Raw genomic sequence first — 21,227 nt, forward strand, 5'->3', positions numbered from 1 at the left:
CATACTGGTACTAAAGTCTTTCTAGTAGTTTGGAAAAATAGATAAATAACAAACAGAGATATTGCAGTGTCTACTAGGACTATGTGTTACCATCATCCTACCAGTAGAATGACACATCTATGAGCAGTGATGTGAGTAATATATTACAATGTGTAATATATTACTGTAATATATTACAATTTCTAGAAACTAGCAATATAACTAGTTACTTTTTTAAAAATGGTAACAAAGTAATAGTAATATATTACTTTTTTAGTAACTAGGAACTTAAATTTGAGTTACCTTTGAACTACTTTTGCTTAAAGGAGAACAGTACCCACAGACTCAAAAAATGTGTTTATTTCATCATGGTTTGGTGTTTCCTACATTTTAACACCACCCTGGGACTATTTACAGGTTTTTAAATATTTTTATAAGTAATTTCTGAGTTGGACCACATGGCTCTGGCATCTTGAAGTAATTCAGATTGTTTAGTCTGCCTCTAGGTATCCTACAATGCAGTGCTTGTCTGTAAAAAATTACATCACGCAGGCCTCTTTCTTCATAAAGCTCTGCTTATTGCATTGATTTTACATACATACACTGCTGTGTTTCAGTCAGTTAGGTTTAAGTAACATTTCATGCCCTTCAATTGACTACTTAAAACACAAACAGTGCAAATGCCACAGAACAGACTTTCAACATGCTTTTTATTGCTGCTTCTTTTAAGAATGGATAAATTGCAGTCTTTTGTGAAGCCTGAATTGTACAACATTGACTCGTCTACCATCCCCTTTTACACCTAACTTCCCTAGCTGTCAAAGTGCTAAGGGTAATTTGAGCTGTTACTTACTGTAATTTGACAGTACACAGCAGGAGACTTGACTCATGTACTGTTTCATTGTTCTAGCCTTTACTTTCTGTATGGATAGGGGAAGGGTCAGGGAGCTGTGACATCACAACATGGGTGAGTTTAGAGGATGGTAATGGTGATGTCAGTTTGGGGAGGGAATTGGCCAGAAAACTACCTGTATTTATTGGTCTTGATGACATGAATGAATTGGAGACTGTAGCAAGCTTTTCCAGGGCAGGATAAAAGTTTTTTAAAGTGAAGATACTGTTCTAGTGGAGACAGTCGATTTAAAATATTTTGAATGCTGTATTGTTGTTTATTCATAGCAGGGACAGCAATAGGGAGAAAAGGACAAAGAAGTTGAGCATTTAATAATAGAAGCCCATTGATGTCCTTTAAACCAGTGGTTCTCAATATAGGCAATATCGCCCCCTAAAGAGCGATAGAAAACTTCTGGGGACCCTGGATAGTATGGATAGTAATCAAATGTTACTAGTTTCAGTACCAGGCAATGCTACCACGGTGGGGTGTGAAAACTTATAAAACTTTAATAAAGCAGAATAAAGACATAAAATACTTGAAATGCAAAAGATATGCTCTCTCAGCTAAGCAGCCTTCTTCAGATCTCATTAAACACTAAGCTTCCACTTATTTAAAAGTTCCAGATTTAAAAAGAACCGATCTAATAGTAGGTCATCTCCACAGCTTCCATCCTTTTAAAATCGGTTTTAAAGGGATCATCCCATTTAATCCCAGAGGTTTATTGGCCTGCAAATCAACTAGCCAGCTGATTTCAAAAAAATCAGTTCTATTAATCAGACAACCTCTTCTTGGATAGAAATAAGCTAATATAGTACATTTTTTTTATTGCTGAGTCAGATATAATTCAAGTGAAGTAATTTCCTGTCTTTAAAGGATCTGTTGGCTTTACCTATATAAAACTATTACATAATGTACAGCATGTTATATATACAATGTTTTTGCTGCCACAATCATCATATTTTGTAAATCTGTAACTTCGTCTTGTGATAGGATTTGGAAACAATTGCTAGTATCTATATAGGCACAGGCTTTGCAATTTCTACAGGGATATATACCATGATGTACAGCAATCCAGGTGTTCCTGTATGTATTCTGACATAATAATAATTTCAAGTTCTTACTATTCTTATAACAAAACTGAGAATTCTCCCCAACAATATGTCTGATGTCTTCATCAGCTATAAGAATCTTCCAGTTTTCTCTTACAACCTGACAGATTTGTTTAGTATTATTACTGTAAGTAAGCAGATATCTTAATCCTTTAGTAGGTCCAATGCTCTTATTCATTCTCTCAGGTTTATTCTGTTTGGGTCTATCTCTAAAATATGATTGACCTCTGGTAGATCTCAGAACCTTACTCTCCCAAATACCATCCTCTGTTTCTCTATCTTTGTAACCTTGTGTTATAAAATCTCTCTTTAGATGTTCCATCTCATCTTCATATTGCTATTCTTCATACAGATTCTTGATGCTCTAAGAAGTTGTCCTTTGCTGACATGCAGAAAGATATGTCCAGGATGCATACTGGTTCTATGGAGGAGATAATTCCTCCAACAATCCTCTCTATGCATACTTGCATACATGTTTGCATCCCTTGTTATATTAATGGTGATGTCCAAGAAGGTGATTTCTCTATCTGACCTGTTAACTTCAAATTCCAGGAATGATGCAGTGCTATTCAAATAATAAACAAAATTAGTAAGTTGTTGTTCATCACCTGCCCAAAGAAACAATATGTCATCCACAAAAGATGTAGTACGGTATACATTTCTTCCAGTTATTTATATAATTGAACAAATAATCTAGTTCCCATTGTGCCATTACTATATTGGAGTAACTGTTTGTGCATGATGAACCCATCACAAGTCCCCATTTCTGTTTAAAATATTTATGTCCATACATAAGTACATTGTTTTCCAATATTCTCTCTAGTAAAGGACAGATTTGAAAGATGTTATTATTAGCAAAGATCCCAGTGTGTCTTAGAAATTCTCAAACCACTTCTATCCCAAAATTATTGAGAATAGCAGTAAATAGGCTTTTTACATCTATTGTCACCATTCTCATATTACCATGTCAAGAAAACATTGCAGGGCTTGAACATTGTCTGAAGCTGGCATCTTGAGAATGGCTATTTGTTTTGAAGGGTCTGGTCGTAGGACTGCATTAGTAAATAAATGACCAATATAAGTGACATTTTGTAGCCTGAATTTGCATTTATGTGGATTGAACTTAAGATTCATTTGGCATGCCCTTTGTAGAACATTTCTGAGGTTACTGTCATATTCAGCTTAACCATTACCTCCTACTACTGTGTCATCTACTATAATAACACAAGGATACCCAGAAAAAAATTGCTCCATTGTACACTGAAAGACTTCACTTGCAGAATGTATCCCAAATGGCATTCTCAAAAATCTTTATTTGCCAGAGTACTGAAAGTTGTGAGTAGTGAAGATTTTTTGTCAAGCTGAATTTCCCAAAATGAACTCGTTGCATCTAAGACAAAAAAAAAAAACAGTGGCATTTGGCATCAAGGTTGCAACTTCTTCAACTCTGTGTATTGGATGATGAGGTCTTTAAGTGCTTTGTTCAAATCTTATGGATCCATACATATTCTGATGACATCTGAGCTTTTCTTATGAGCTACCACCATGGATAATACCCACTAAGTTTATCACCATGTATAATACCCACTAAGTTGGAGTTGCAACTGGATAAATTACACCTTGTCGCACCATTTTATCTAAGTCGGCTTTGACTCTGTCCTGCATGGCTATTGTAACTTTGCGTGCTGGCCTGATAACTGGACTGATCTTTGAGTCTAACTTCATGGAGTACACAACTGTAAGCTTCCCTAATTTGTCTTTGAAAAGATCAGCATAGGTAAAAAAAATGTATTGGGCAAAATTAGAGTAGTGATCTTTAAAGTTAACTTGGTGGACTTCCTTATTAAATGAAAGCAGTCTCATTTTCAAACTGTCTCTGAGCCTTAGTAATGACTGGACTTTCCTCTTGACCAAATAGAATAACAAGTTGTAGCATCTCTCAGCAGGGTAACACGAAAGCACTACTGAGCCTTTGGTTTGAATTTCTTCACCTCCATATGTAACAAGCTTCACACACATTGCTAAATCAAGCCTTTCACCATGACACACTGTAGAAAATGTTTCTGCTGACATAACATTGCACTTGGAATGTGTGTCAGCTTTGAACTGTATGGGTTTGCCATTTATCCGAACAGTACAAAATACTTCCTTCTTTGCCCTAAATCTACTGCATTGACTGTTTCATAAAGCACTGACACCCTATCAACATAAAGAGTAGGTTGCATCTCTCTAATTGCTCATTTCTTAGAATGTTCCCTTTTTATAAAATAATGTGGGCCTTTTGATTTACAATACCTTTTGAAATTATTCCATTTATTGCATTTGTGTTATTGCTGACCAAAAACTAAATATTTTTTCCCTTTTAAATTCATGACTTCCACTACAGTTATGACAGTTGGCAATGAAACTGGGTTGGGGCCCATGCTTTGTGTTTGCTGACTCACTCTTATGCTTCAATGAGACTGTGCAAACTCTGGAATTTGCTGGAAAACTCTGGGGTTTACAAGTGAGTGCTGCAGGGGCTACAGTTGCTGCAATGTGCTTGGACCTGTTTCTTTTCATCAAGTGCTGCTTACTATGACCATGAGCTTTAGCACTGTGCCTTCTAGAGTTATTCTCATTTGTAAGCATATTTGTGTGTTTTTCTGTGAGCTCATATATCTTAATGACCTTATTCAAAGTTAAATGACTGTCATGAAGCAAAATCTTTCTCAAAGCATCATCTTTAATACCACACACAAGTCTGTCTTTTATCAACTCATCCCTTAAGTCATCAAATCTGCACATTTTAGCCTTATTTCTCAAGTCAGTTATATATGCTGCAAAAGTTTCACAAGGCTTTTGATCCCTTGTGTAAAATAAGTGTCTTTCCATTTCAACATTTGTCTTGGGGCTTCTCATTTCTCTATATTTATACTTTAAGCACTCAGGGTTCTTCCTTGACTCAGCCTGTACAACAGTATGATGGTTGCCCCCTTCACCTGTATAGATAGCAGGTGCATGCACAAATTAATGTTCCCTTTCAATGGCTTCTAACCCAGCTAAATTAAGTAGAATAAATGCCGTTGTTCAGTCATCTTTATCAGAAAATGCACCCTATATGAAAATGTCATACTCTTGCTTAAAGACTGTCTAGTTCTGAGCAATATTGCTGTCAAACACAAGTGCACTGGGTTTTCAAAATCCATCTACCATGCCCACAAAGTATGCACAAACACACTGAAGATATGGCTCTTGTAATTATATATGTGCAAACTGTTCTGTGAGCTTGTAATAACATTCAAATGCACAATAAACTCTTTGAAATACTATACTTTGCAAAATATGTTCTGTAATGGTTGTATTCTGTGAAATATGCCCTGTAATGGCGTACTTTGCAAAATAACTTTACTGTAACACTGCACAAACATGCGGACAATTTATACACTTCTGATAACTTGGATATCTTTGCTTAATACGAAAATACAGGTTTTGTGAAAATGCAGTTGTTTCCCCTTATTTTATTCATTTTATGCAATTCAGACTTTATTTCAAAATTTTCCGTAGTAATTTGAATATTTTTATCAATGTCATTCATATCAGTTTATGCAAATACTGTTTAAAATGTTCTGTATGCCTCATTTCATATTTTGTGAATAAGAAACAGTACTGAGCAAGTTTTATATCTGAAATTTGTTTCTGACCTGTTTTGCAAAGTATGCACATTGTAGGGATGATTCACTTTTCTGTATTCCACCAGTTTCAAGCAAATGCCTTAAGTAGTTTTAACCATTCCACCTCTAACACCATGTCTTTAGACATGCTTCTTCTGATACCATGTCGCTTGTCTCTAACACAGATAACAAGCAGGTGGGGTATGTTGTTTAGATGCACATATCAGGATGGATAGCGGCATCATAAAATACAAACAAACTAGTTAACAGACAGACTTTACATACATACATGCTTACATCTCAACAGCTTACTACAAAATGGCAGTCAGGCTTGCACATGCTCTGTATTTATACACTTGTGCAAGCCCTTGGATAGCTTCTTAAAGGTACATACACACACATTGATCTACATGCTTTATTCAGCTCAATAAGCTAATACCATGCCTCTAGTTAAGCATGTTCTTCCTAAAACCCACACATATGTCTCTATTGCCCAGATGTTCATTGCATGTTCAGAGTTTTGTCTCATAGTCTTGGTCTGTTCCTCATAAAATCTGTGGTTTTGCAGGGAAATACAGTAGACTGAATTCACTAAGTAATGACATACATTTGAGTTTCAGACTTCATATCCTTCAAAAAATTCCTGTTAACACAAATCCTGTTATTCTGGCAACTTTCTAAGTTTATAAGAGAAATATTTAAAATCTGTCCCTATTTATGGGCCTCTGTTCCACCATTATTTTAGGCTTTGTCAAGATTTCTTGCATTAAGAGGTTGAGAGGTCTTTCTACTTGCACATGGTGAAACAGCCTCCAGATCACCTACAGAAAAGATGAGTTGGCCTTTGCCATTCAGGTCTACTCTCCGCTGCCCACTTCTTCCAGTGACCAAATCACTAACTGTATTTGGTTAGTCTGAATTGTTATCAGAGATATCTCACTCTACACCACAGATCCACACTGCTGTTTAAAATTTCCTTAAAGTGCACATCTGTGATGGCAGATGTGTGAAAGTATGATTTCAAAAGTTGTGAATGTCGACTCTGAATTGCCAGATTCACAATTGAGTGAATGTCACCGTGCATTTGCTCATGTGAATTCAGAGTGCAGATCGCACTACAGTGGGGATCGAAACATGTGCCCCTTCCCTCACTGTGGTGCGATCTCAGAGTTAGTATATTAAATTAGCAGGGGGTGTGGAGGGCACCTGCCCCCCTGCATGATGGTGTTTGGAGACATTCAAAATTGCAGTTTCCGACCATGTGGGTCAGATTTTTGGCTGGTCGCATATTTTATTTGTGACCTTGTAAAGGTAAACCATTTAAAGTATCAGTACTCCTACTCTTTTCTGTTTTGGGTGCAATAATGCCAGAACTATAACTTTCGACAATTTTGTTTGCACTTTTCACTCCATGTTATTATTAGCCTATGCCAAAATCTTTTAGAAAATGTTCCCTACTCGAGATCCTCATGTCTTAGATTGATTAAAGTCTTTCTATAATTTTAGAAGCAAGAAGGGACCATTGCTTGAGAGATTTGAAGAGCCACTATATTCTCTGTACGATTCTAAGCAATGTTTGGCATTTTCTGTTGTTGTTTTTTGCATATTGTGCTTCACTCATAAGATAATATGATAATCTGCTTTGGTTTGTATTAATATATGCTTCACAATATTTATCAAGTCATAGCTAAGATGCTTCACTGAAATATCTTTATCTGGTGTATGCATAATCTATCATAACCCAGATATTTTATAAGTGCTAAGATTATGCTACTGTGCATTATGATTATATAATCAATATTTTCCTGAAAGTCTGAATTCCCCTCACCTGGTTTCAGTGCTGAAATATTTTGCTTCATATAATGCACTTCCACAGCTGAGAGATGTCTACAGTTTTTAATTTTACTAATTGAACTGGAATGGACTTTGTAGGCCTCAACAATTTCTTTCTTTCTTTCTTTCTTTCTTTCTTTCTTTCTTTCTTTCTTTCTTTCTTTCTTTCTTTCTTTCAGTATTTGTGGACCTCAGGGTTTCCTAATCACTTTATTTCTTCCTTTATTTATTTAGCATTTGTTAACTAAGTATGTTGGCTAGCCCAAAGACCATTTTCAGCAATGGCGCACGCCACAAGGCCAGAGTAAATTCAAGCATATATGGATAATTTAGTGTAGCCAATCAACAAACATTTTCAGTTTCATTGAAGGAAGCCAGAGCACTCAAAAAACCCATGCGTACAGGGTCAGGGTATGCAAAATTCACAGACACAGTCAGGAATGAATCCCAAACCATGGAGCTGTAAGTCAGAGACTTAGTCAATGAGTCATTCTTCTACATCCCACAGGGTCATTAACCAGGAGATGCAGGTTATGCACTAGAAATGTGACTGAGTACACCTATCAGGAATGCACACATGTCTGCTGAATGCCATAATGAGGCACATGCTCATACCAGAAATATCACAGAGCATGTGTTTGGGCTGCTGAAGTCGTAGTTCCACTGCATATCTGGGAGAGCCATGCAGCACAATCCACGTACATGTACTGAAATCTTTACCATCTGTGCCATGCTTCACATCATCCTGAGAAAACAGCTTCAGAAGGATCAACAAGGGGAAGAGGCACACATCCCACTACCAATGGCAAGGTCACCACAGTCACACTCAGATGAGGAGTCAGAGGGGGAACCAGCAACTGTTTTGGGTGTAGGCAGACATAGATATGCTCAATATGCCCTTTCATTGGCTAAGAGGCAACACATAGGGAACTCAATCACTACCTAAGGGGATACAACTTTCATCCTATGCAGAAACATATAATGACATCGATGCCAAGCAATGCTCGCAACCTTTACCTACCCATGTAACGGCTGTGTACTGTTAGCATCAGACAGATTCAGCCCTGAACTAAAACTGTAGCAACTGCTGGATTTACAAGGTAAATCTTGAACCTGAGTATTAAAACAGACTTGTGTAATAATACAAATGAATGGCATATCCTTTCATGTTGTTATTTGATAATGTAAGTAAGTGAAAGGTGGGTGATTTGTACAGCAATGACTTTAACATGTGACAGCAGAGACTTATGTGAATACATGTGTCCTCTATCAAGTAATAGGCCTTAGGCATCAAAGATTCACACATGTATACCTCTCAGAAGTAATGATGCTTACTGAATCCCCTCAGTTTGGCCTCATTCTTTTGTACTAGAAAATCATTTAAAACAGACGTTAGAAAGTAATGAGACACATTTCAGTTTCAGACTTCATAACCCTCAGAAGATTCTTAAAAATACTGATGCAAAAACTGTTTTGATTCTATCAACTCTAATTATGTAAGACCGAAATATGTCAAAAGTACAATTAGCAAAATAACATCACAAACACAGATATACTAAGCACTAAGTCAGCTATGCACCCTGAGCATCATCAGATACAAAGCCTATGTATATCTGAATCCAAAAGATAGAAAACAAGGATATGGCACAGTTATCATCACACGCACAGCGTGTTGTGTTTGTGTGTGTGTGTGTGTGTGTGTGTGTGTGTGTGTGTGTGTGTGTGTGTGTGTGTGTGTGTGTCTGTGTGTGTGTGGGGGGGGGAGAAGTCTATGCTGACACAAAAAGTAAGTGAGTCCGTGTGAGTAAGAAAGAGAAACAGGCAGATATTTGGATAAAGTAAAAAATGGCCAATGAGACAGAATGAACTTTAAGCCTCACTGCTGAACCATGTAACTTTTGTGTATGTATCATGAAATTGGTTTGTGAGTGTCTGCAAGAATACAACCAAGCTCTATACTAGCTCTACACCTTGGAATGCTGGACAGATGTGAACTGTGCATGGTAGAGGTGGCAGTTCATTGATGTCTCTGCCAAGAGTTGAACTGGCACATCCACGCCCATGGTCAGATGAACTAATGCTACCTGAACATGACTGATGTCTGCTGGGTGAGCTCTCCTTATGAGGATACCAGAACCATGATCCCATGGCCTGCTGTGTCTAGGTGTGGACACCTCAACCACTGACAGTGCAGTGGAAGTAGTGCCATTAGGGGAAAGTGATTAGGCATGGTCACATTGGCTAGCATCGGATGATGTGGCTGACCTACACTATAATGGATGCCGTCCCTACCCAGCAGACATTACATCATAGATGTCACCCATTCTAATGTGTCATTTATGTGATACATTGAATTTGCAACACAGTAGAGCCATCACACATGTCAGCATGTGCCACATCTACATCCCTAAACATTTTTCTGGAGGACCTATTGGAATCAGTCTGCACCTCCATGATGCCCCTAAATATACATCAAGTGGCATGGGAAGACAAACCTAGATCAGGTGGAAGATGGACTACAGACCTCCTCCGAGCACCCCTAACAACCCTCTTGCATGGCACCTCACCCACATTTTGGGTATGGTCCGAGTCAACAGGCAATGAAGCCACAGTAACCACACTAACCTGATCAAGTGTCTCACCTCCACCTGTCCAATATCTAAGGGCTCACTGCAATGGGTTGGTGAAGGCCTACTGTCTTTGTTCAGTGGCATTACAGGGTATTGCTGAATGTCAACATCAATGTCAGATTCAACTTCTGCACCCCCCCAACTGTGCCTCTATTTGACCACCATCATAGTCAGAGCCTGCTGATACTATGACATCACATGGTAAGAGTCCTACATTTCCACTGTCCAGATCACCACAAACACGGGAAAGAAATTAATACCTACACTACTATAGTCCAATATATGCTAACAAACTAACAGTGGTGCGACTATTACAGACAGTATAGCAGTCCATATAACAGCACTGACATCTACATCACATATATGGATAAAACAAATATTTCTTTCAATTGTTCATCAGTGCTGACATAAAAATGTTTGGCTTAGTATGTACAGATGATTGTAAGTTCCCAATGGAGGACAATCCTGGAAGAAGTTAAGCAAAAGGTAAGGACACTATTACCACAATTAACAGTAACACAGGGGGTTAAAACTTTTTGCCTATTACATGTCCATTAATGATACTTTTAACAAGAACTTGGATGACACGTCCACCCCAAGCCCATGTGTAATCAACCAGAATGTGTTGTTATCTGTATCAGTCTACAACTACCCCCCCAAAAAAAAAATGTGTGTTAAACAGAACTTAAGTATTGCTGTCAATAATTTACTATACAAGAAGTAATTAACAATTGAGATAGGTAAACCTACCTGGAAACTCCTCCTGGGACATACATGTCCTCCCTGAAACAGCAGCACCAACTTCAATGACATGCTGTTATGCACTTTCCACTAAGCTCTAAGGATCCCTGACAGTGGACAAGATCCACTGGACAGAAACTCTTCATTTGGTGTCAGTGGTGGCTTTGTAGCAGGCACCCCCCCCAGTAGCCATCCATTCATGGGCCATTGCAGCTACTCTCCTCCGAGCTGATGAAATCATGTCAATGGTCATATGGTACATTTGATCATATGCCCTGCTTTGGCCACCTACTGTGTTTACATCAGCCACTATCTACTGCCAAATTTGCATTCTGCCATACATATCCCCACGTCCCCTCTCAAGGAGAAAGGCAATGTTGCCAATGCTTCCACAATAACTTCCTTCTCGGGGTCACTGAAGTGGAGTTTGCGAGGAATTGGATGTCTGGGTGCCATAGTCCTAAGTGACATAAAACACAAAAGAAGGATAATACACATAGGTATCACATAAATAAAAGTCCTGACTATATATAACACATAAAAATATAGTATTTCAATATTACCCATTGGAGAAACAAAAAGTCAAGATATTCAAATATAAAAAAGGAATCATGTGCTTGTAACTTATTACAATCACACACAGAGCAAGGGTGGATCCAAAACAAGGAAAACAACAATAGCAAATTTTGTTTGTGCCAACACAAAGATTTAACTTGGCTTTCCCACCCACAAGACAACTGGAAATGGCACATTTTGCTGACACACCATCAGTGAACTGCTAAAAGTGCTATCAAATACACTGTCTCAAAACCATGTGCACACATTTACCACAGAACAGTCAACTTTATGCAATTGCCAGTTACATCTACCTGTGGCCAGCACTCCCTTAGAGGCATCTATGGATCATCCTAGAAGGCTAACACCCCTGTATTACTGACAATACAGAACATTTACATTTCACTAAAATAACAATAGAAGAGTGTAAAGAGAAAAACAGTTGTAACATTAGCACTTGCCATGACAGTTAATGAGGCTGTGCATCTGAGAAAATTTAATATCCTGGCAAACATGCCTACACCATCAGTAAACTTCTAAGATGTGCATACAGCTAAAAGTAGCATTTGTTGATGCATATCTATAGCTGTATCTCTCTCTCTCTCGCTCTCTCTATATATATATATATTTTTTTTTTCTTGGTGACATTTGAGCATATCCAGTACATGACTGAAAAATGCAAGCATACATTATCAAGATCAGAGTTCTTCAGTGCAAATAAATCCCAACATAATATCATCTTCCTTGTTATCCATATAAACAAGTCTCCTCACCTTGAAGTTCCCTAGTTATACAGTTCCCTTTTTATAGAGTAGATTCAGGACTGTGAGCACAATGAAGATGCAAATGAGGTGTGAACTCATTAGAATTGCTGACTGCCAAATACTTGGCTCCGTGTTTCAGATGTAAACATATTGCCGGCATTCAATCAGTGTTTATTACTAATGGATTGCAACTGTGAATGATTACTGGTAAGGAGAAGGAAAACACAACACCTCAGACTCCCCTACCTCCAGTGGGTGTGTCAGACAGGTTAGACTTCCAAAGTGTAGAAGCAATTGTATCAAGGTTTTAAATGTAAGTAAGCAGCACACATTTCACAGTTTCTGTTCAGTAAGATCCAACCTTCCCTTCACTTCTTCACAACTTTATATTATTGCAATTTAATATCCTCACACATTTTAAGGACAATGATACAGAATGCCTGACTGACTGCATGTCTCAGATTACTGGTCAGATAAGACACGGATGAGTGACAAACACAGAGTGATAAGACAGAGCTGCATTTATGCAAGCAATAGACATAAATGGTTATGTGATCACTCAGTGTAGTATATCTGAAATTAAAACATGCACAAACAACTGTCATATGTTTTGTTAATACTATGGATGATGTTGCAATTGCTTGTATACACAATGATTTTTATTCTCTGCTACAATGATGTTTTGGTGGCAAAAAGGGATAAGACACCCTTACATGTTTTCAAGGTTCATTGGAGTGAGAGTTCACATCCAGACCTGTGTAAAAATATTTCATGTATACCACATACATTTTTGTAGTGTTGTTTAATGGATTTATTTTCTTCCTTTCTCATAATTTTCCTTTTTTTAATATTTTAATGCCAGTGTTTGCACAGTGCATGGCTTAGTAGAAACATGGACAACACTGAAACACAATAAATGTCATGTTTAGATTTGCTTATCTTGTTTGCACGACACTTAGCAGTGCGGAAACCTGGACCATACAGGAAGCAGGCAGAATACATGCAGACAGTACATAGACATTCCAAATGTCAAAAAGGATACATTGTTGCAATTGCTTTCCAGCGTGCTACTCTGCTAAGTGGCATTGTGTGGCAATTACCACATAGAAGTTATCTACTTCTATGGCAGTAGGTGTAAGTGTAGGACTGTAATGCAAATGGTCCTGGGTTTTATTACAGGAAGTGCAACATATTTTTACTGTTGTGACAGTACAGTTTATAGTAATGAACAAGAAAATATTAATTCAATATTCCTGTAGAAACAGGTGTACGTGAAGGGCTGCCATATCTTGCATTCTAATACAGGAAATTCCAGACATTTTCACTGTCGTTCCATGTCACATTATGTTAAATATCACTTATAAAAATCTACACATAATTATAAATAGTGGACCTGATATAAATTATATGTATGAAGGATAAGATACCCTTACTGTGTTTTGAAGGTTCAGATGTATGACTGAGGGTATACTGTACAATATGTTTCTGTAAGCATAATTCTGCTATCTGGACTTGGATGGCCTTCATACTTAAATAAGACACATACACAAATGTATATGCAAAGACCTTGTCAGGTCACACACATACATGATTAACACCTCAATCTGTAATCCTTATTTATAACTGATTCATAACTATGTCTGGAAAGCACTTCTTCTGTGGCTAAGTTGGAAAATCACTACTGTGGAAGAAAATGTGTTGTCCCTTATGTGTAGGCTTGAATCTCACACTGTAAAAATCAGTTTTAGCAGTAATTAAGCCAAACAAATGTGTCAGGTCATGAAATGTATGCCCCCACTGCATATCTGCAAAGTTAAATCACCTACAAGTTACATCATCAGACACCCCTCATACTAATGTAAAGTGTCAGATTAACCTTCCAGTTTTGAAAATTGCTTTCCTCTCTGTTTGGCACTACTGTTCTCCACTTAACATCACACAGACATAGTTGGCATCATTGCTCGGGTTTGCACAGTACAAGTTAACAGGATGACAGGAATTGTCAGGAAATCATTATTTGTAGCCATGTCTGGTGTTGAAAAGGAAGGTGCTCAAGTTAGGGTGCAGAAGTGGAGTGCTCATGAGTCCAAAATAATTACTGGGTTCCTGGCAAAGCACCATAGCCAAAGGCTTCTGCAGGGGGACTATTCTGGCTCCCTGTACAAGTCAGATGCTTGGAATAACCTGGCCAAGGCTGTGTCCTGTGCGACTGGCATCCTACATACTGGAAAACAGTGTAGACACCACTTTAACAACCTAAAAAGGTGCAAGAGGGATACACTTAATCAGTGGTTGGATGAGTTTCAAACTAGCAACAACCCACAGTTGTGTATGTTTGTTAATAAAGAGAATTTATAACACATGTAAAGCTAAATATAGGCAAGACTGGTATGTATAATACTCTTCTGTTCTTTTCTTTTCACATCTGATTCTGAAATAGATGCAAATAGGCAGGCCTATGCTGAGAATCTAGAGAGACTGAGGGGAAACAAGTGGTATGTATGCAAAACAAGAGTAGTATTATTGTAGCTTTAAAGTTTAAAGAAATGTTTTCTTTTCTATACAGTATTAGCAAAGTAAGCATACATAGCCTAACTGTAAAAGCATGCATTGGTCTGTAGCAGAAACCAACTGTAGGAATAATAAAAAAAAAAAAAACAGGCAAACAAACTGAATAAATGAAAAGTGCTGGCAGGCAGAGTATCACAGGCACAAATCACTCTAGTGATGATGAAACCACAAATATTTTAATGGTAAAATCCACAAATGAACAAGTATAAACGTGAGTGCTTTCGTTAAACAAGTGTTAACTTCATCAGACACCATTAAAATGTGAGACAACCATTATATACATGTAAAAACACTCTAATTGGGTAAAAAGGGGGAGGGAAGCTAGCTGAGCAACACTGAGAAACGAACATTAATTAACCTCTTAGTGACTGAATCACATTTAAAACTAATACAACTTAAATACAACTGAGGCTTTGTGATTAAAAGTTACTAGTCACATACTTATATCATAAGAAGTTATAAATAGGAAAAAATGAAGAAAAAGGTTAAAACCAAGTCATTTTAAATTCATGTATTAAGTATTCACATGACAAAAAAAATTTTCAAAAGCTTAATGCATACAAAAGTGCTTGTACTTAAAAAAATGTTTTAGGATAGTTAATTTGTGTATTTTACCATTAAAATATTTGTGGTTTCATCATCACTGGAGTGATTTGTACCTGTGATACTCTGCCTACCAGCACTTTTCATTTATTCAACTGTAGGAATCAGTTGTAAGACTGTAGTCAGAGGTTGTGGGTTCAAATACCATGAATAACAAGTGGAAAATACTGCAATTCTTTAATAGTATTACAGAAACTAAATTCTACACAAGTGGCATAAATGCCCTACTGTTAACTTTAATTTGTATAAATTGGACCAAGCATGTGTGCAATTGCAAGGACTACTTTGAGCAATCTGCAGTTATAGTTTGTAGTTGTTAGGAAGTATACTTGCATGTAAAACTTCAGATAAAATAGTTGTGTTATCATCATAAATGCATTGTATGTCACATATGAAGGTGCAAATTGTTAGATATTATGTATATAAGGTTGAAATTAATTCTGTTGTAAATGTGCTGAAAGATAAAGCATAGAATAAAAAGTTTGCTTGAATAGCAATGTAAAATGTGCATTCATACTATATGCATAACAGACAGGCTTCTCTTCACAGCATCAAAAAGAAAATGCCTAACAAAGCAATATTGGAAAGCAAGTATTATATGATTTTCTCATGTTTGCAAAACAAATATCTATTAACAGACATCCTTTTTTATAAACTCAGCAATACATGATGTTTTTCAGAAGGAACGGAACAGATGTCTCCGTTCATATTTCTGTTATTCTGATTGCATGCATTTGTGCATTTTTACATCAGCGGAACTGCTGACAGGACAATAGAAAAGTCTAAAAACAGACATTATGTGACTTACCACACAAGGCCAAAAAACGTACCAAGAGGAAATAACACCTATGTGCGTGACTAGCACTCTATATAACAATTGTAGTAATTCAGTTATGTGAGAAAGGGACAGAGAGAGGTATTTTGTAGAAGTCATCATTCATATCTGTAATGAAGGAAAACTTTGTAAATATATGTTACAATCTGACAGAAATAGTATGTGTTGTTTGTTATAAGTTATCTGTAACTGTGCTTATAGCTGCAAAATATATTTCTTTATCAGTGTGCAATTTAAAAGGCTCGGTGCTTTAAACAGACTACAGATGGACTCATGCAAAGCTCTGTGTCTCTGATTCAGCAGTAAACAGCACAGCAAGACTGTGTGTCTTAAAAAGACTTTGGATCTAGCACAGCATAGGAGCAGGGAGCACGCAAAATTAACATAAATTTTTCAATGGTGACCCTTTGACAACATTCCTAGCCTGTATCCAAAACCAGGGGGAGTGAGTGGGTAATGCCTTGTATAAGGTCACTCCTGTAAAAGTACAGTAACTAACATTTATGTGAAGTACTTCAGATTTCTACATTTGCAGCAATAATACAGTTTAATAGACATCTAAATCCAGTGAGACTGCATTGCAGGAAGTTGAGCAGTTCCAGAAATTCTCCAAAAAAGGTACAAGACAAACTTGTAAGACTGAAACTGCCAGTTTTACTGTACCAACTTCACAAGTGACTACAGAGACTTTTCAACCATCTACAGTAAAGCAATGTGGCCATCTGCCTCTCTGTTGACTGGTAAGAAAATTATTCTGTGTTACATACAGTATGAATGCCATAGAGGTAATAATAATAACAGAATGAAATGTATATACAGCGGGTGCAGGCACCTAGGCGGTGAGACATTTCCCTGTAGTACATTTGACTGGGGACACATGGCTGAAGTGACATTCAGCTGCAGAGGAATGTGGCTGTCTGCAAATTCCCTGTGGGCAAAGAGAAGAATATGTTGCCATGCCCACAACTTCAAGAACCAAATGCACAGGGAGAAAACAATGTCCATGGTCCCCAAGGGAACACGAGACAGCAGGCAATATGGCAGGCATCAGCAGCAGGCTGGCCAGAGGGCATGTCAGTAGCAGTAAAAATGCAGTACACAATGGGCAGTCTTTATAATTGGAGTGTGTGGACCACTACCCCCTTCACAGAGTGTAGGGAACATTACCTAAAACGCATACTGGAGCATAAATATGACTACAGTAGCCTGCAGAATTTCCTCCATGCTGTAGCACACTTCTGTATGTTGCAGTTACATAAGTATGTACTGTACACTGGACACAATACTCATTACTTCTTCTGCCGCCATGCATTTGGTTATTAAAGCTGTGAGCATGTCAGTGTGTGCTTCTCTTTGCCCACAGGGAATTTGCAAACAGCCATATTTCTCTGCAGCTGACTGTCACTTCAGCCAGTTGTCCCCAGTCAAATATACCACAGGGAAATGTCACACTGCCCAGGCGCCTGAACCCATATACAGCATATTAGCAAATGTAAAACCTTATTAGGGCAAGTTAATAGTAAGGCATTATGCAAATGGATTGCAAGTTAATAGTAAGGCATTAGGCAAATGGATTACAATATTTGACTGGTATCTAAAACAAATTCATGTCTGGTATAAAAAATGTTTATTGTGTGTGCAATGTCATAAAAATACAGTGCATGCCACTAATATGTTGACATTATATTCAAATGTTAGACAGTTATGTTCTGTCACCAGATGTAAAAGCTTTGTTTCAGAGTTGCAACAACAGTCAAATCAGTTACTGATAGAACCTCTAGTACATTTTGTTACAAAATAATGTAATAAACTTCTAAAAGACAGACACAGGTGAGTTCGGGAAGCTTAGACAAGTTATACATAAATGTTTTCAAAAGTGCTTAGGAGTTTCAAATTCAGCAGAACAGCTTACTAAAGAATGTCAGAAAGACCATGCAACATTACAGGAAATTCTTCAACAGCAGTTGCAGGATAAAGGAAATAAATTAGCTGAACTTACAGAGACCGGGAACTTCCTGCATACACAGCTAATCTGTGCAAAAGAAATATATTTTATAATATGTTTATGTTTTGAAAATGGTCAAGCATACATGCTAAGATCTAATGTATAGACAAATCATTCTTAAAGGTTTTACTTTCATTCAGTTAAAGCAAGACAGTATATAACTGCTATTCTAATAGCATTGTCAAAAGGTACACACCAGTTTTAGTGTATAAAAATTAAATAAAAATAGTTACACAAAACTGTTCTAGTGCATAAAAATCAAATGATAAGAGTAAAGATTTCAAGTCACAAGACTGACATGCTTGTATAAAGATATAAAGATACCAGACAGACATACATGTATGTTCTTTTCATCTAGAGTACATTTCTTTACAATGTACAAAAGTAAAAGGAAGACAACAGCAAATATAAATAATATAAATATAAATGTGTTAGTTAAAGCTAATATCTATTTTGTTTTTTACATTTTTTTCTAATTGCATAGTAACACCAAACAGTTAAAGCTCTGATAGACAATTTAAAAAAGAAAATCACAGATGGTATTAGTCAAACAGTTTTTGTAAAATTAATGGCTGGACAGTTAAATAGATAAATAAATAAAAAATAGTGAAATCCATGTAAACTAATTATAAAATAAGGTCTATTATATGCAAATCACAAATACTTATTATATTTCTAAATGTTTTACAACTACATTCTAATTTCAGATTGTAAGTGTATTAACAGATAATTTAAAGAACAATGCTAAAATAATTAACTATAATTTATAGAGTGCAATTGTAATAAGATGTCACAATTGTGCATAGATGGTACTTATAATCTGTTTGCAAGTAAATGTTAAAAGAAAAAAGAAAAAAAAAACCTCAGTTGCATCAAGTACAGCCAGCAAATGGGCTATAGTATACATACAGTTCAAATCAATTGTGCAAGAGGGTATAAATACCTACTAGTGGTAACAAACAGCAAAAGCTTTATAAAAAAATGATCAAATCAGACGGGGGCCAAAGTTTGGTAGCCTAGTGGAGCAGATGTGTGGCCAAAGTATTGGGCTGATGTACATTCTAATGCAAATAAACAATACTGCTATACCACAGGGGGAGGGGCACTTTCTCAGTTTTACACTGACTGCATAAGCAGTACTGCACAAGGGTCTGAAATAGAGCTACAGGAAAAAAATAATATTTCATTCATTCTTGACAATACTCTTTTAGGGGGAAGGAAAAAACAGGTATTAGTGCATAAGAAACACTGGTAAACAGATTAAATCTGAAAGTACAAGATATTTATGCTAGTTATTGTATTGTTTAGTATTAAATTGTATTTGCAACATGTTAAACTGCAAAGCTATACGCAAGATGATTTAAAATTACTTTATTACAGCTATACAAGAGAGTGAAGATATGTAAAAAATTGAATAAGACTGGTCACTATTTTAATATGTTTTTGACAAAACAATGTTGGTATAAAAAAGCATGAATGTTTTTAATTGCTGAGTATGTAGTTTAAAATAACAGGACATATGCCTTTGGTGCCAATTCCACTAGATATTTCTAAAGAGACATAAAAATTTTCCAAGATTTTGCTTGATGTTAATGTTACTACATTTGTAAGACTGGACTAAATGTACTTTACAGTCTTTGTATGTACAAATGCAGAAAAATTCAGTACAAATGATAGTCTTTGTATGTACAAATACAGAAGAATGAAGTACAAATGAAATTAATGTCTAGTAATGAATATGTGTGAAAAACCATGTTTAAAAATGGGTCCAGGGTACTTACTAGATTGAAATGCATAAATAGCAAACAGTCTGTGTAAATACATTCCGTACAGGATACATTGAAATAAGTTAAAAAGTAATTTGTCATATTAAAATATTGCATTCATACAGCTAATGGACTAATATGTAAATAGCATTCTTTAGTATATAAATCATGTTTTTTTTTTTAAATGAAGTATTAAATATACTGAAATAATTACATTCAAATATCTAAGCCCAGTTCAGTACTTTATGTTCACTTCACTGTCAACCAAGATGTTAATGGGAATTTCAGCAACATGACCACAATGTTACGGTTAAAATGACATTGAAATGCTTGCAGTAGCACATGGTTCTTGTCTCTTATAGTTAATTCAACAGTTGTTAATTCAACAGTTGCAAAGAGTAAATTGAACAGTTCTAAAGTCATAAATTAAATTCTGTGATTGCAAAATAATAAATTAATCAAGTTAAAAAATAAAATTAAAGCAGACACAGCCCATAACTAATAAAACATTTTTACAGAATGGTCTGCAAAAGAAAAAAGTTGTTAGATACATTCAGTGTTGGTAGTAATACTTGATATAATTGTATTAACTATGTAAAATTGCATTTTGACTTGTATCAAAAAAAAAAAGACTAAAGGTTTAGTTTCTTAATGTGTTTTCTATATAGAATGTTTTGAGTATATTGAAAAATAGAGGGAATTGTTAGATATTATGAATATAAGGCTGAAATTATTTCTGTTGTAAATGTGCTGAAAGATAAAGCATAGAATAAAAAGTTTGCTTGAACAGCAATGTAAAATGTGCATTCATACTATATGTATAACAGATAGGCTTCTCTTCACAGCATCAAAAAGAAAATGCCTAACAAAGCAATATTGAAAAGCAAGTATTATATGATTTTCTCATGTTTGCAGAACAAATATCTATTAACAGACATCCTTTTTTATAAACTCAGCAATATGTGATGTTTTTCAGAAGGAACAGAACAGATGTTTACTTTTATATTTCTGTTATTCTGATTGCGTGCATTTGTGCATTTTCACATCAGCAGAACTGCTGACAGGACAATAGAAAAGTCTAAAAACAGACATGTGACTTCCCACAGAAGGCCAAAAAATATACCAAGAGGAAATAACATCTATGTGCGTGACTAGCACTCTATATAACAATTGTAGTAATTCAGTTATGTGAGAAAGGGACAGAGAGGTATTTTGTAGAAGTCAACATTCATATCTGTAATGAAGGAAAACTTTGTAAATATATGCTACAATCTGACAGAAATAGTAC

The sequence above is a fragment of the Protopterus annectens genome, chromosome 1.part2 (assembly GCF_019279795.1).
Source record: "Protopterus annectens isolate FY-2018-M chromosome 1.part2, PAN1.0, whole genome shotgun sequence".
NCBI lineage: Eukaryota > Metazoa > Chordata > Ceratodontiformes > Protopteridae > Protopterus > Protopterus annectens.